General features: G+C 48.1%; 1 protein-coding gene across 2 annotated transcripts in view; it reads left to right on the top strand.

Annotated features, from left to right (window-relative positions):
- The window catches only part of UBE2G2 (ubiquitin conjugating enzyme E2 G2), a 34,603-nt gene that overhangs the window by 2,625 nt on the left and 18,197 nt on the right, over positions 1-13,781 (top strand). Inside the window, exon 2 of one of the 2 annotated variants that reach the window (XM_032357096.1) lies at positions 13,367-13,519. The exons of the other annotated variant lie outside the window; for it this stretch is intronic. The gene's annotated coding sequence lies outside the window, so the exon portion shown is untranslated. The remainder of the gene's footprint in view (positions 1-13,366; positions 13,520-13,781) is intronic. 2 annotated transcript variants of the gene reach the window in all.

Here is a 13,781-nt window from a genome sequence, read left to right as displayed (position 1 = left end):
CGGTCTGTAGGAAGGGGTCAGGGGACCCCGACTCTGCATTGTTGACCTTGTATTTGCTGAGGATAGTTGCATTAGGAAAGATTATTTTTGCTTTTTCTGGATTTACAAAAACCTCGTCTTATTTCAACACTCCTGTCCTTTGCAGTAATGGAATGCAGGTAACACTTGACTTCCAAAGTGGTACCATATGTGTTTTTCTGTGTTAATGTGACGTCTCGGGGTAGTTGTGGAAGGCGGAACCCCGCCAGCGTCTCCGTAAGCTCACTTGCCCCTGCTCCACCCGCCAGACCCGAGTCTAGCGCTGCTGGGGGGCACTCTGGAGGTGTGACTTGGAGGTTACCGAGTAGCCGACGTACAGGTCGGGAGAGTAACCTGGATTATTGGGGTACAACCCAATAATCCCCCAAAACCGTAGAGGAAGGAGGAGGGGTGAGGCGGGAGGGGAGGTTCGGGAAATTCAAAGCAGGAAGAGGACTCCCCCTGCCGTGGCTGGCGTGGAGGATGCGCTGGAGACCAGGAACCGAGGAACGGGGGTGGCCCTTAGGACCTGGGACTGATCCCTGGGGAGCCTCTGTCCTACAGCCGCAGGGACCTGAGTTCTCCTAAGAACCTGAGTGAATTTGACGCTGTCCCGTGAGACTCTAAGCAGAGAACCATCTGCCCTTGGGACACACAGAAACTGGGATGTCATCCTAGGTGGTTCGCTGTTTTTTATTTTTTTTTTTAGGTTTTTATTTATTTATTTGAGAGAGAGAGAGAGAGCAAGAGTGGGGTTGGGGCGAGGGGAGCGGGGCAGAGGGAGAGGGAGGAGCAGACTCCCCCCAGAGTCGGGAGCCCGAGGTGGGACTTGATCCCAGGACCCTGAGACCATGACCTGAGCCGAATTCACTGACTCAGCCACTCAGGAGCCCCAAGCGAGTGCTGTTCTAAGTCACGAGTTTGTGCTGACATCGGAGGTATGTCAGTATGTCACCGAGGGGAGTTCTGCTGTTGCTGGGTCTAGAAACATCATACAATTCCAGTCAGCCTCATCTTTCGTGGATTAGCGTCCCGTTTGTCTCGCCACTTGAGGGTGGCGCGTCCGTCGTGCGGGTGGATTTTGTAGAACAGCCTCTCTGTGACGTGAGGTTTCAGCAGGTGATAGGGAGAGGGCTCAGGCGTACGTTTTCGTATTTGGGAATAGTCCCAGAGCTGCAGAAATTTACGGGCTCTGGAACCTGGGGTGGGGTTCTGTTCGGCCCCCGGTTTTTCCCATCTTGCAGGAAATTGAATCAGAGGCAGAATGTTTTGCCTCGGTTCTTAGAACCAGAAAAGGGAGAGTCAGAAAAAGAACCCAGATTTTTCTCTTTTGTATTTTTAAAATTTATTTTATTTTTATTTTAATTTTTATTTATTTATTTATTTGTTTTAAGATTATTTATTTATTTATTTGACAGAGAGAGATTACATGTAGGCAGAGAGTCAGGCAGAGAGAGAGAGGAGGAAGCAGGCTCCCTGCTGAGCAGAGAGCCCGATGTGGGACTCGATCCCAGAACTCTGGGATCATGACCTGAGCTGAAGGCAGCGGCTTAACCCACTGAGCCACCCAGGCGCCCCAATTTTATTTTTATTTTTAAAGTAAGCTCCACACCCAGCCTGACGAAGACTCGAGCTGAGATCAGGGGGTAGACACTCAGCTGACTGAGCCACCAGGTGCCCCAGATCCCGTGTGGATCTTTTTTATGTTCTATTGTCACACATCCAGCCTTCCCGACGAGCGTGAGAAATAGACTCAGGCATTGGGTTTCGGGGTCTCCTTAACAAAGTAGTGCTGGCTGAGTGTCTTCACGAAGCAGGAATTCGTTCTGCGGCTCTTCTGGAGGCCCGAAGGCCCAGACCAAGGTGTCGGCAGGGCCACACTCTGTAGGCGTTAGGGGTGATCCCTCTCGGCCTCCAGCAGGTTCTGGTGGCCAGAAGCCCTTGCTGCTCCTTGCTGTGGCAGTGTAACTCCCATCTCCGCCTGTCTTCGCTTGGCTGTCTTCCCTTTTAGGGAGCTGCCAGGCATCGGCTTAGGACCCCACCCTCGTCCAGTGGGCCCCCCTCAGCAGGATCACCATCAAACAAGGTCGCAGTCACAGATTCTGGGGCTGTGCTCCACCTAGGACGTACTGAATAAGAACCGCAAACTTGAACGTGGAGAGCTGCGCGCCTGCCCTGCCCGCACCAGCGCTCCCCGCAGTCCCCCTGTGTCGGGCCGGCAGCCCCCTTCTTCCATGGTTTTGGGCCCAAAACCTTAGATTCACCCTTGATGACTCCTTCTGTTTTCTGTTCCCGTGGAACCTGTTGTCCGACCTTCAGACTTTATCTGGGGTCCCACGCTGGGCCCAGCCGCTCAGCTGTGGCCTGGGTTACAGCCAGGACAGTCCTCAAGGGTCTTCTCTCCTGCCCTTGTCCTGCTTTGTTCTCCGCACTGCGGGGGGAGAGCCCCTTCCGGCTTGTCAGCTCACGTCCCTCTGCCCAGCGCCTTCTGTTGCTGTGAGAACCAAAGGCCTGGCGGTGAGCCCTGCCTCTCTGACTTCTGCTGACCCTTGTGCCCTCACCCCGCCGGCCACATCCTGGGCACTCCTCTCTCCTGGGCATCAGCACTTCCTTCCCCTGGATACCCTGCTCCCCTGCAGAAGTCTTCCCCGAACCCCCAGACTCCTGTCTGTCCCTCCGGTCACTGTCCTTTCTCCCTGGCAGTATGTATCCCTTTTGAAGTTTTCAAAAACCCTCTGTGTTGTGAAGCGTACTGTACGTGTAGAGGTAAATGGGTCTGTTCAGATGGAAAACGAAACGGTACATGACATCTGTACGCAGGACACCCCCCTAAGAAGCAGCGTTAGCGGCAACTGGAAATCTTTGTGCCGCCCCCCGCCCCCGCAGGTTACTGCCGCTGAAGTCCAGTAACGGGCTCCTTTCCTTCTCTTCGGAGTTCTACTGCTTCTCCGGCTTACAGGCAGCGTACTGTTCGTTTTGCCTGCTGTTGTCGTAATAATTGAGATGGAATCGTGCAGTGTGTGTTCTAAGCACTGACTCTGAGAGTTAGGCCTGTCCTAGCCCATAGCTGTGGCTCCTTTTCACTGCTGGGTGGTGGTGGAGTTCATGAAGAAGCCAGAATTGATCCCGTCCTTTAGGGACGGACACTTGGGTTGTTTCCAGTTTTCATTTATATGTGTATGTGTGTGTGTGTGTACACACGTGTGTATGTGTATATGATGCTGGTGTGGCCATGGCTGGTGCGTTTGTGCAAGTCTGTATCCGGGGTGTAAGACAGCCATGGAGCTCGTAATCCACATAATCCACGTTCCTGGTTCATGCCAGCCTGGTTCTCTGTGTGCTTGTCCCTGTGCGCATTGCCTGGAACGTTCCCTGACGCCTTGGTGTGGGGCACGGTCTACATCGGGCACGGCCGTGTCTAAGGACATGGTCCCTTGTGGTTATAATTTGTGTGCTGTGATGGAAGTTGAGCGTCCTGTCACGTTTGTAGGTGGCTTATGTGTTTTCCTTTGTGAAATGCCCGTTTTGTCTTTTACCAAATTCCCAGAGTGGTTTGTCGTTTTCTTACTGATTTGTAGGTGTCTTTCGCGTGTTCTCTCTGCCTTTGCATACCCCGGTCCATGGTTGGTCGCGCATGTTGTAAGTATGTTCTTCGTCTTCGTTCAGCCTTTGTGGTGTCTTTCTCCCCAGCCGTCTTTTTCTTTTTAAAGCTGTTTCGTTAAGGTTTAACTTACACACAGCACGTTAATATAGTCAGTTTACAGTGCGATGAGTTTGGGGGATGCACACACCACTGAAGCCCTGGCCACAGTCAGCATGAGGGGCGTGCCCACTGCCCCAGAAGTGTCCTTCTGCTTCTGGATCCAGCTCTTCTGTGCCTTCCTGGGCCCCTGGGCCCTGGACTCCGGGTGACGACCGACCCATCTGCTCTGAGTCACTGTAGATTGTCTCGTCTTTTCTTTTCTCGGGATTTTTTCATCCAGTGCAACTCTGTAGCCGTCCGTCCTGCGAGTTGCGGCCTTTCCGTTGCGGCCTTTCCGCTGCAGGGTGACCGTCCGCCGTCTGCACGGACCAGAGCATGTTCCTGCATTCGGTGGACCTTTGGGCGGTTTCTGCTTCTTGGTTAATATAGATAATCCTCCAGCAGCGCTGGAGTCTTTCCGTGGACAGACATGTTCATCTCTCGGGCAAATGCATGGCTCACCTGTGAGGTTAATGTTTGATTTTTAAAGAAACAGCCAAACTGTTTTCCCGAGTGGTTGTACAGTTTTACATTTCTGCCGTCAGTGTATCAAAGAGTTCTGGTGGTTCCACTGCCTTGTCCACACTTGGTGTGATGGGGTTTTAAATGTTTAGTCATTCTGTTTGGTGTGTAGTGGTCTCTCATTGTAGTTTTACATTTTTTAAATTTTTAAGACATCTTAATGTATTCTACCACTTTCTGTGCTTGTTTTTTAAATTAAGTTTTAAATTCAATTTATTTAAAAAAAAAAAAAAAAAAAGAACCCCAAACCAGAACAGTTCACTCATTTCTGCGCCACCCCCCCCACTCCCCGCCTCCTCCACCTCTGGCACCCACCCGTCTGCACTTTGTATCTATGACCTTGTTTCTTATACACACTGTAGCCTCTACGTGTGGGAGATGCTGGGTGTTCTGTCTTACTTCACTTAGCTTGATGTTCTCCAGGTCTGTCCCTGTCCTGAAAATTGCAACAGTTCTTCCCCTCCAAATATTCCATTGCATACAGGCCTACCCTGGCGATCTTGTGGGTTGAGTTTCAGACACAAGAAAGTGAATATTACAGGCAAGCTGGCCACGTGGATTCTCTGGTTTCCTGGTACGTGTAAAAGTTGTGTTGACACTCTGTGATTGTGTAACAGCATTTTGTCTGAAAAGTGTACTCACCTGTGTTTTCCTCATTGTGTATTCTTGGCTCCTTTGTTCTAAGTTAATAGACCATATATGTGTGGATTTATTTCTGGGTTATTTTGTTCCACTAATCTAAGTATCTGCTTTTATGCCAGTTCTCGGTGTTTTAGCTACTGTAGCTTTGCGATACAGTTTGGAATCAAAGAGTGTCGTGCTTCCGGCTTTGTTCTTTCTCAAGTTTGCTTTGGCTACTCTGGGTCTTTGGTGGGTCCATACAATTTTTAGGCAGGCTCTATTTTTTGAGAAGTGCCGTTGTAATTTTGGTAGAGATTGCACTGAATCTGTATGTTGCTTTGTGTAGTATGGATATTTTAATAATTTCATTCTTCCAATCCATGAGCATAGGCTGTCTTTCCACTTCTGTCTTTCATTAATGTCTTGTAGTTTTCTTTTTTTTTTTAAGATTTTATTTTTATTTATTTGTCAGAGAGAGAGAGTGCACAAGTGGGGGGAATGGCAGGCAGAGGCGGAGGGAAAGGGAGAAGTGGGCTCCCCGTGGAGCAAGGAGCCTGAGGCGGGACTCAACCCCAGGACCCCAGGATCGTGACCCGAGCTGAAGGCAGATGCGTAACCAGCGGAGCCACCCAAGTGCCCCAGTGTGTTGTAGTTTTAAACATACAGGTCTTTCACCTTCTTGGTTAAGTTTATTCCTAGGTATTTTATTCATTTTTATGCAGTTATAAATGGGATTCTTAATTCCTTTTTTTGATAATTCACTATTAATGTATAGAAACACAACAGATTTTTGTGTATTGATTTTGTTTGTGTCCTGCAACTTTACTGAATTTGTTTATTCTAACAGTTTTTTGATGGAGTCTCTATTTTATGTATAATGTCATGTATGCTGTAGATAGTGACAGTTTTAATTCTTCCTTTCCAATTCAGATGTGTTTTATTTCTTTTTCTTGCCTAGAGGGCAAGGATTTTGACTACTCTGTTGGATAAGAGTGGTAAGAGGTATCCTTATCTTGTTCCTGATCTTAGAGGATAACCTTCCAGCTTTTCACCATTGAGTCTGGTGTTGGCTGTGGGATTTCATATATGGCTTTTGTTATGTTGAGTTGTGTTCCATCTCCACCTGCTTTGCTGAGAGTTATACACGGATGTTGAAGTTTATCAGATGCTTTTCTGCACCTGATGAGATAATCGTATAATTTTTATCCTTCATTTTGTTAATGTGGTCTGTCCTATTGACTCATTTGCAGATGTTGAACCATTCTTGCATTCTTAGAATAAATGTCATTTGATTATGCTCTATGATCCTCTTACTATATGTTGAATTTGGTTTGCTAATATATTCTTGGGGATTTTTGCATCTGTGTTCGCCAGGGATATTGGCCTGTAGTTTCCTTGTGACATTCTTGTCTGGTTTTGGTATTACGGTGAAACTGGCTTTGTTAAAAATGTTCCCTCCGCATCTGTTTTTTGTTCGTTTGTTTGTTTTGTCTTTGTTTTGGAAGAGTTTGAGAGAAGAGCTGGTATTAATTAATTCTTTGAATGTTGGGTAGAATTCACCAGTGAAACCATCTGGTCCTGGACTTGGGTATGTTGGGAGGTTTCTAATTACTGATTCAGTCTCCTGACCAGTCATCCATGTGTTCAGATTTTCTCTTTCATCATGCTTCACTCTTAGGAGGTTGTGTGTTCCTAAGAATTCATCCATTTCTTCTAGGTGCAGTTTGTTGGCCGGCAGTCGTCCGTGGTAGTCTCTTGTGATCCCTTGTATTTCTGTGGTGTCAGCTGTAACATCTCTTTCATTTCTACTTTTGTGGTTTGAGTCTTCTCTCCATTTAATGAGGTGAGTCTAGCTACAGGTGTGTCGATTTTATCTTTTGAAGAACCAGCTCTTAGTTTCATCATTTCTGTTGTCTTCTTAGTCTGTTTCATTTATTTCCATTCTAATGTTTGTTCCTTCCTTCCTTCTGCTAACTTTGGGCTTCATTGGTTTTTCTGGTTTCTTGAGGTGTAAAGTAGGTGCTTTATATGAGATTTTTCCTGTTTCTTGACATAGGAATTTTCACTGTGATCTTCTCTTTTAGAACTGCTTTTGCTGCATCTCATTAATTTTAGTATATCACATTTTCTTTGTTTTAATTTTATGTCTCCAGGTATTTAAAAAAATTTTTTTTTGATTTCTTTATTGACTCATTGGTTTTTCAGTAGCATGTTGTGAATATTCCAGTGTTCTTCATGTAACTAATCTCTAGTTTCACATAATTGTGATCAGAAAAGATGCTTCATATGATTTTACTCCTCTTAAATTTGTTAAGACTTATTCTCTGGCCTAATATGTAAATTGTCCTGGAGAATGTTCCCCTTGCACTTAAGAAGAACGTGTCTTCTGCTGCTTTTGAATGGAATGCTCTGCAAATATCTGTTGAGCCCAACTGGTCTAATGTGTTACTTAAGGCTGGTGTTTTCTTACTGATTTTCTGTATGTAAGTGGGGTATTAAAATCCCCTGCTACTAGTGTATTACTGTCTGTGTCTCTCTTTAGGTCTCTTAAAATTTGCTTTATATATTCAGAGGCTCCTGTGTTGGGCGCTTAAATATTTACAAATATTACATCTTCTTGTGGATTGACTCCTTTATCGTTATGTAATTCCTTTCTTTATCTCTTAATACAGTCTCTGTTTTAAAGTCTGTTTTGTCTGGTAGAAGTATAGCTGCTCCAGATTTCTTTTGGTTTCCATTTGCATGGAACATCTTTTTTATCCCTTCACTTGTAGTGTGTGTGTCCTGACATCTCAAGTGCATCTCTTGTAAGCAGTATAGGGATGGGTCTTGAATTTTTTTTTTTAAAGATTTTATTTATTTATGTGACAGAGAGAGACACAGCGAGAGAGGGAACACAAGCAAGGGGAGTGGGAGAGGGAGAAGCAGGCTTCCCGTCGAGCAGAGAGCCCAATGTGGGGCTTGATCCCTGGACCCTGGGATCATAGACCTGAGCCAAAGGCAGATGCTTAAGAACTGAGCCACCCAGGTGCCCCGGCTCTTGATTTTTATTACCCATTTAGCCACTCCCTGTCTTTTGATTGGAGAGTTTAGTCCACTTACATTTGAAGTAATTACTTAGAGAGCATGTGATTGTTGCCATTTTTGATAATTGTTTTCTGAAAGTTTTTTTTTTTAAATTTTGTTTATTTGACAGAGAGCAAGCACAAGCAGGGAAGCAGCAGGCAGAGGGAGAAGCAGGCTCCCCACGGAGTGGGGAGCCCGATGCAGGGCTCGATCCCAGGACCCTGGGATTATGACCCGAGCCAAAGGCAGACACTTAACCCACTGAGCCACCCAGGCGTCCCTTCTCACATTTCCTGTAGCTCCTCTCTGTTCCTTTCTTCTTCTTGCTTGCTTCTTCGTGGTTTGATGACTTTCTCAGGTGGTATGCTTGTATTTCTTTATCTTTTGTAGGTTTGCCCCAGGTTTTTGCTTTGTGGCTAGCTACCATGAGGCTTACCTATAACAACTTATGTTTGTAACAGTCTCTTAAGTTGATAATGACTTAAGTTCCTAAAGCTCAACATTTTTACTCTCCCTCACCCCCACATTTGATATTTTGATGTCCCACTGTACATTCTTTTATCTGTGTTCTTTAATTATTATAATCATAGTTATTTTTTACTTCCTATGTCTTTTAACCTTCATCCTAGCTTTTTAAGTGCTTAACCCACTACTTTTACTATATATTCAACTTTCCAGTGAGATTTATTCTTTCACACGTGCTCTTGTGACACCCCATCTTTTCAGCTTAAAGAAGAACATTCCTTGAAGGCCGTGTTAGTGGTGATGAACTCTTTGAGATTTTGTTTCTCCGGAAAACACTTTACGTCTCCTCCACTTCCGAATGATCACTTGGCCGGGTAGCGTTATCTTGGTTAGAGGTTTTCCTTTCAGCACTGAGTACATCGTGCCACTCTCTCTGGCCTGCAGAGTTTCTGCTGAAAAATCCACTGATAGACTTAAGGGTTTCCTTGTACATAATAAGCTGTTTTTCTCCTGCTGCTGATTTATCCTCCTGCCGCGACCTCCCCTCCCCTCCCTCATCTGCGGCTTTTAAGATTCGCTCCTGGTCGTTAGTTTTTGACGTGTAACTGTAATATGTCTTGGTGAGGGTCCCATTGGGTTCCTCTTATTTGAAACTCTCTGGGCTTCTTGTGTCTGGATGTCTGTTTCCTTCTCCAGATTAGGGAAGTTTTCAGCCATTACTTTTTTTTTCCCCCAGCTGTTACTTCTTCAAGGAGATTTCTGAACTTTTCTCTCTCTCTCTTTTCCCGTGATCCAAATATTAGTCTGTTCGATATTGTCCTATAAGCCCCTAAGCTATCTTCACATTTTTTTCTTTTTTCTTCTTGCTTCTCTGATCACCTGAGTTCCACTCCTTGACTGAGCTGACCCTTTCTTCTGCTTCATCTAGGCTGTGTTTCAGTCAGCTTTTGTAGTCCTCTCTCTGCAACTTCTTTTTTTGTTTGTTTGTTTTTAGAGAGGGAGAGAGGGAGTTGAGGGGGCAGAAGGGGAGAGAATCCAGAGAGACCCCGCTCCACACCCAGTGCAGGGCCCCCTGCACAGAGAGACCGGCTCCTGAATCTGTGGCTTCTTGCTTTCCCAGGGGTACTGCCTGTTTAAGAACCCTTCCTTCACTGGTTAGGGTCCTCCAGAACCCACAGCGTAAGTCCCACTGGCTGCCGGAGTCAGGTGATGTAGAGAAGTCCCCAGAAGCAAGCATAGAATTTGGGACACCAGATAAGTGTGAGCTCCTTTCTGTGTGATACTGATTATTACAGTTTCCTGGGAGCGGGTGCCAAGTGTCCCTGGCCTGCAGAGCCAGGTGACCGAGAGCTGTTCGGTGGATGACAGCCCCAGAAATCAGGGCACTAGGTACGCATAGAAGCTCCCTTCAGGGAGATGCTGGTGCCCCAGAGCCCAGCAAAGGGAGGGGGCAAGGGTGGCCCCCAAGTCCCTGTTCCCAGTGGAGAGTGACCCAGCAGGCTCTTGACGTGTGTGTGTCAGATCACGTGCCTGCCCTCAGGCCGGCGCCCCGACAGACGCAGGTGAGCCTGCTTCTCTTCGGTCTAGGCACAAGCCACGGGCTCCCTCTGAGCCGGGCCCCGGGGCGCCTGGGTCCCCGCGTGCAAGCCGCTCCAGAGAGCCTTCCCGAATTACTCCTGTCTTGCGGTCTCGGGATGCAAGTCCCCTGGGATTTCAAAGTTAGGTGTTTGGGGGGCTTGTCTATTCGAGTGTACGTCTTAGAAGTCGGGGCGCTGCTGTGAGGTTGGAACCTTTTGCTGCTCAGGGAGAAGCTCTGGGTTTTGCGTTTGCTCCTGGTTGTGAGATACCTCGAGGAGGACAGAGTCCCAGCCTCTCCCCGCTGCTTCAGCGTGGTTTCCTCCTCACTTGCTTGATGTGTGCTTATGGCCCAGCCAGCCTTTAGGGTTTTATTTTGTTTTTAAGACTTTTATTATTTTTTTTATAGATTTTTATTTATTTGACAGAGAGAGAGAGATCACAAGTCTCTGTGAGGCAGAGAGGCAGGCGGGGCAGGGGAGCAGGCTCCCCTCTGAGCAGAGAGCCCGATGCGGGGCTCGATCCCAGGACCCTGAGATCACGATCCAAGCCTATGGCAGAGGCTCAACCCACTGAGCCACCCAGGCGCCCCCAGACTTTATTTTATTTTATTTTAGAGAGAGAGTGTACGTGCATGTGAATTGGGGGAAGGGCAGAGGGGGAGAGAATCTCAAGCAGGTTCCCTGCTGAGCGCTGAGCCCAACGCAGGACTTGATCCCAAGACCTCAGGATCATGACGTGAGCCGAAGGCAGATGCTCATCCGACGGAACCACCCAGGCGCCCCGATAGGTGCTTTCCTAATCAATGACATAGAGCATTATTCTGTGTTTCATGCCATCCTGGGTCTTGAGTCTTCTGCTGATTTTCAAGTATATTGTTTTCTTGGTAAGTTGTAACAGTTCTTTATATTATGTATCTTTCGTTGTAGTCTTTCGTTGGATGTTTTGTAAATATTTTCCCTTAAACTGAGGCTTGCCCCTTTTTAAAATTGTGGTAAAAAAAAAAAAAAACACCATAATTTCCTCTTCTTACCAGTTTTTAAGTGTACATTACAGTGTTAACCCTATGCATGCTGTTGTCTAGCAGAGCCTTAGAACTCCTTGGTTTTGTGTGACCGGAGGGCACCGCCGGAGCAGCAGCCTGTGTGGTGTGTCTTTGAGTTTCCATAGCGCAGCCTTTTGAAGAACAGAGGATTTCTTGATTTCACTGACGTCCAGTCTGTTTACTTCCAAAATATTTCATGTTCTCCGTGTTTAAGAAACCCCAGCCTACCGGGAGATTGCTACGATTTTCTCCTATGACAGAAATCACGTGTCTTTCTCAGTACGGTGTAGTTTCTCACATCTGTGGTCCGTGTCAGGGAAAGGCTTGGGCACGCCGTGAGGTAAAGGTCAGGGTTCCCCTGCAGATTACTTACAGATGGCCGCGCACCTGCTCGAGGACCGTGTTCGTGTTCTAGAGCTGCAGAGACACAATACCTGGGAGTAGGTCCTCCAACAACAGAAATACTGTCTTCGGGTTTGACGTCCAGCTGGGGGCAGGCCTGGCTCTTCCGGGGCCTCTCTCCTGGGCGTGTGGGTGCCATCCTCCTGGGGCTGGATGCTGGTCGTCCGAGAACACCAGGCCTGGTGGACTCAGGCCCTTAACACCCTCATTTTTATTTAATCACCTCTTTACAGACCCTCGGTACAAGCTTTTCTCCATTTCTGTGTTTTTTTTCATTTCGTTGTACACCTGTACAGAGAGCGTGCATCTTTTCTTCCAGCAGCGAAACACTCCGTTGGTAGAAGAATCATGATTTGACTGACTGGTCCCCTGTTGATATTTGGGTCAAATTTCCAGTGTTTTGCTATTACAAATAATTCTGAAATGAATAGCCTAATGCCTACCTCTTTTCCTGTTTTTACCAGTGTATCTGCTGCTACGGGAGGCTCCAAGACTGGGATCGCTGGGTCGGAGTTGAGTTTCTATTGCATTTTGTGTGGTGACTTTTTTAAGCCACGATTAAAATGTTTTGAACAAATTAACATTCTCAAGGGTTCAGTGCTATGGTTTGTGCAGACTTCTCTGATACTGTTAAGAGTTTTTCTGTTTGAATTTGCTTTTGCCAGTAAACGTGAAAGCTCTGCGGGTGTGTGTTTTGGAACAAAGCGGAGAAAGAGAGTCAGGACCCCTTCCCGTCGGGGGAGCTTGGGCCGCGCAGTTCCCCTCTGACCAGTAGGTGCCGCTGTCGAGTCAGGAGGCGGGTGGGCCGCGCAGGGTGCCGGGTGCATGCAGCCGCTCAGAGAGCACCCTCCGGCCTCCCTCGGGGGAGGGTGAGCGCTTCCAGCGGGCCGCAGGTGAAGAGCACAGCCAGCTCGTTTGCGGGGAAGCACCCCTTCAGGGCTCCCGGGGAACCAGTGCCGTCTCTACTGTTGTGCTCTCAGGCACAGCGGTTTGTAACTCACCTGCTTTAATCTGTTGGGTTTTTCTTGTAATACGGTGATTTGACTTTAGACGTGAAAACTAGACTGGATTTCAGATGACTGGGTTTGCGGAGCCTGGGGAGCTGGGTTCTGGGATCCCCTGGGGCCGCTCTCCTGGTCGGCTGTCACGCAGAGACGTGACGAGGGGCTGAGACAGAGTCTGTCTTGCCCCACCCGAGGGGCTCAGCCTTCCTGGTACTCCTCCTCCTCATTCGCACCTGGTGCCCGCTCCGAGGCGTCTGCTGCCCTGCTTCCCCGGCTTCCTCTGGGCGCCCGCTCTGTCCCTTCCCTTCCCGCGGCCGGCTGTGACTTCTGTGGCTCTCAGTGGATCCGGCCGGCTCGGCAGCTCATATTCCTTGTGGAGGACTCGTTCCTGGCAGAGTGTGGAGCATTCCTGGTCCCTTCTCCCTCCGTGGCGGTGGTACTCCCTAGTCATTGTGGAGACCTGCCGGTGGCACCTGAGTTTCCAGGTGTTCCCTGGGGGACTGCTCCGGCGGCTCTGTCCCTTCCGTGTGTGCGTAGATTTCTACGGCTAGTGTCGTCTCTCCCTGGAGCCTCACACTTGTCCTCCAGCCACCTGCCTGTTCTACTGCCTTTTTATTTTTTTCAAGGTTTATTTTACGTATTTTAGAGAGTGAGAGTGAGTGGCGGAAAGGGGCAGAGGGAGAAGGAGATAGAATCCCAAGCAGACTCCTGGCTAAATGCAGAGCCGGACGTGGGCTCGATCCCTTGACCCCGAGATCATGACCTGGGCCAAAACCAAGTCAGATGTCTAACCAGCTGAGCCGCCTGGAAGCCCTTTACTTGTCTGTTTCCTGGTCTCCATTTTAATGTGTTTACATGAAAATTCCTGCTTTCCCTTCAAGCCTGTCCCTTCCTGTCCCGTCCCAGGAATAGTGCCGCCGTTCGCTTAGTTGTTTGGCCAGGAACCCGGCAACAGCCTTGTTCTTTCTCTCTGCCTGCAGAACAGACCCCCCGCCGCTACCCCAGTTCTCACTTACTACTCTGACTCAAGCCATCAGCTTCCCCATCTAGACTGTCGTGGTAACAACTCTTAAAGCCCTTTATTAATTTGAAGGGCACCGGGGTGTTTCAGTCAGTTAAGTGTCTGCCTTCGGCTCAGGTCATGATATCAGGGTTCTGGGATCGAGCCCTGTGGGTGCGTGTCAGCCTCCCTACTCAGCGAGGGGTCCGCTTCCGCCCACCCCCGGCCCTGTTTGCTCATGCTCTTTATCCTCTCTCGAATAAATAAGTCTTTTTTAAAAGTTAATTTGGAATCCGCTGGTGTGAGGACAGGTGCAGGAAG

The sequence above is a fragment of the Mustela erminea genome, chromosome 1 (assembly GCF_009829155.1).
Source record: "Mustela erminea isolate mMusErm1 chromosome 1, mMusErm1.Pri, whole genome shotgun sequence".
Lineage (NCBI taxonomy): Eukaryota > Metazoa > Chordata > Mammalia > Carnivora > Mustelidae > Mustela > Mustela erminea.
Note: the sequence above shows the minus strand (reverse complement) of the source record. Positions and strands in the feature narration are given on the sequence as shown.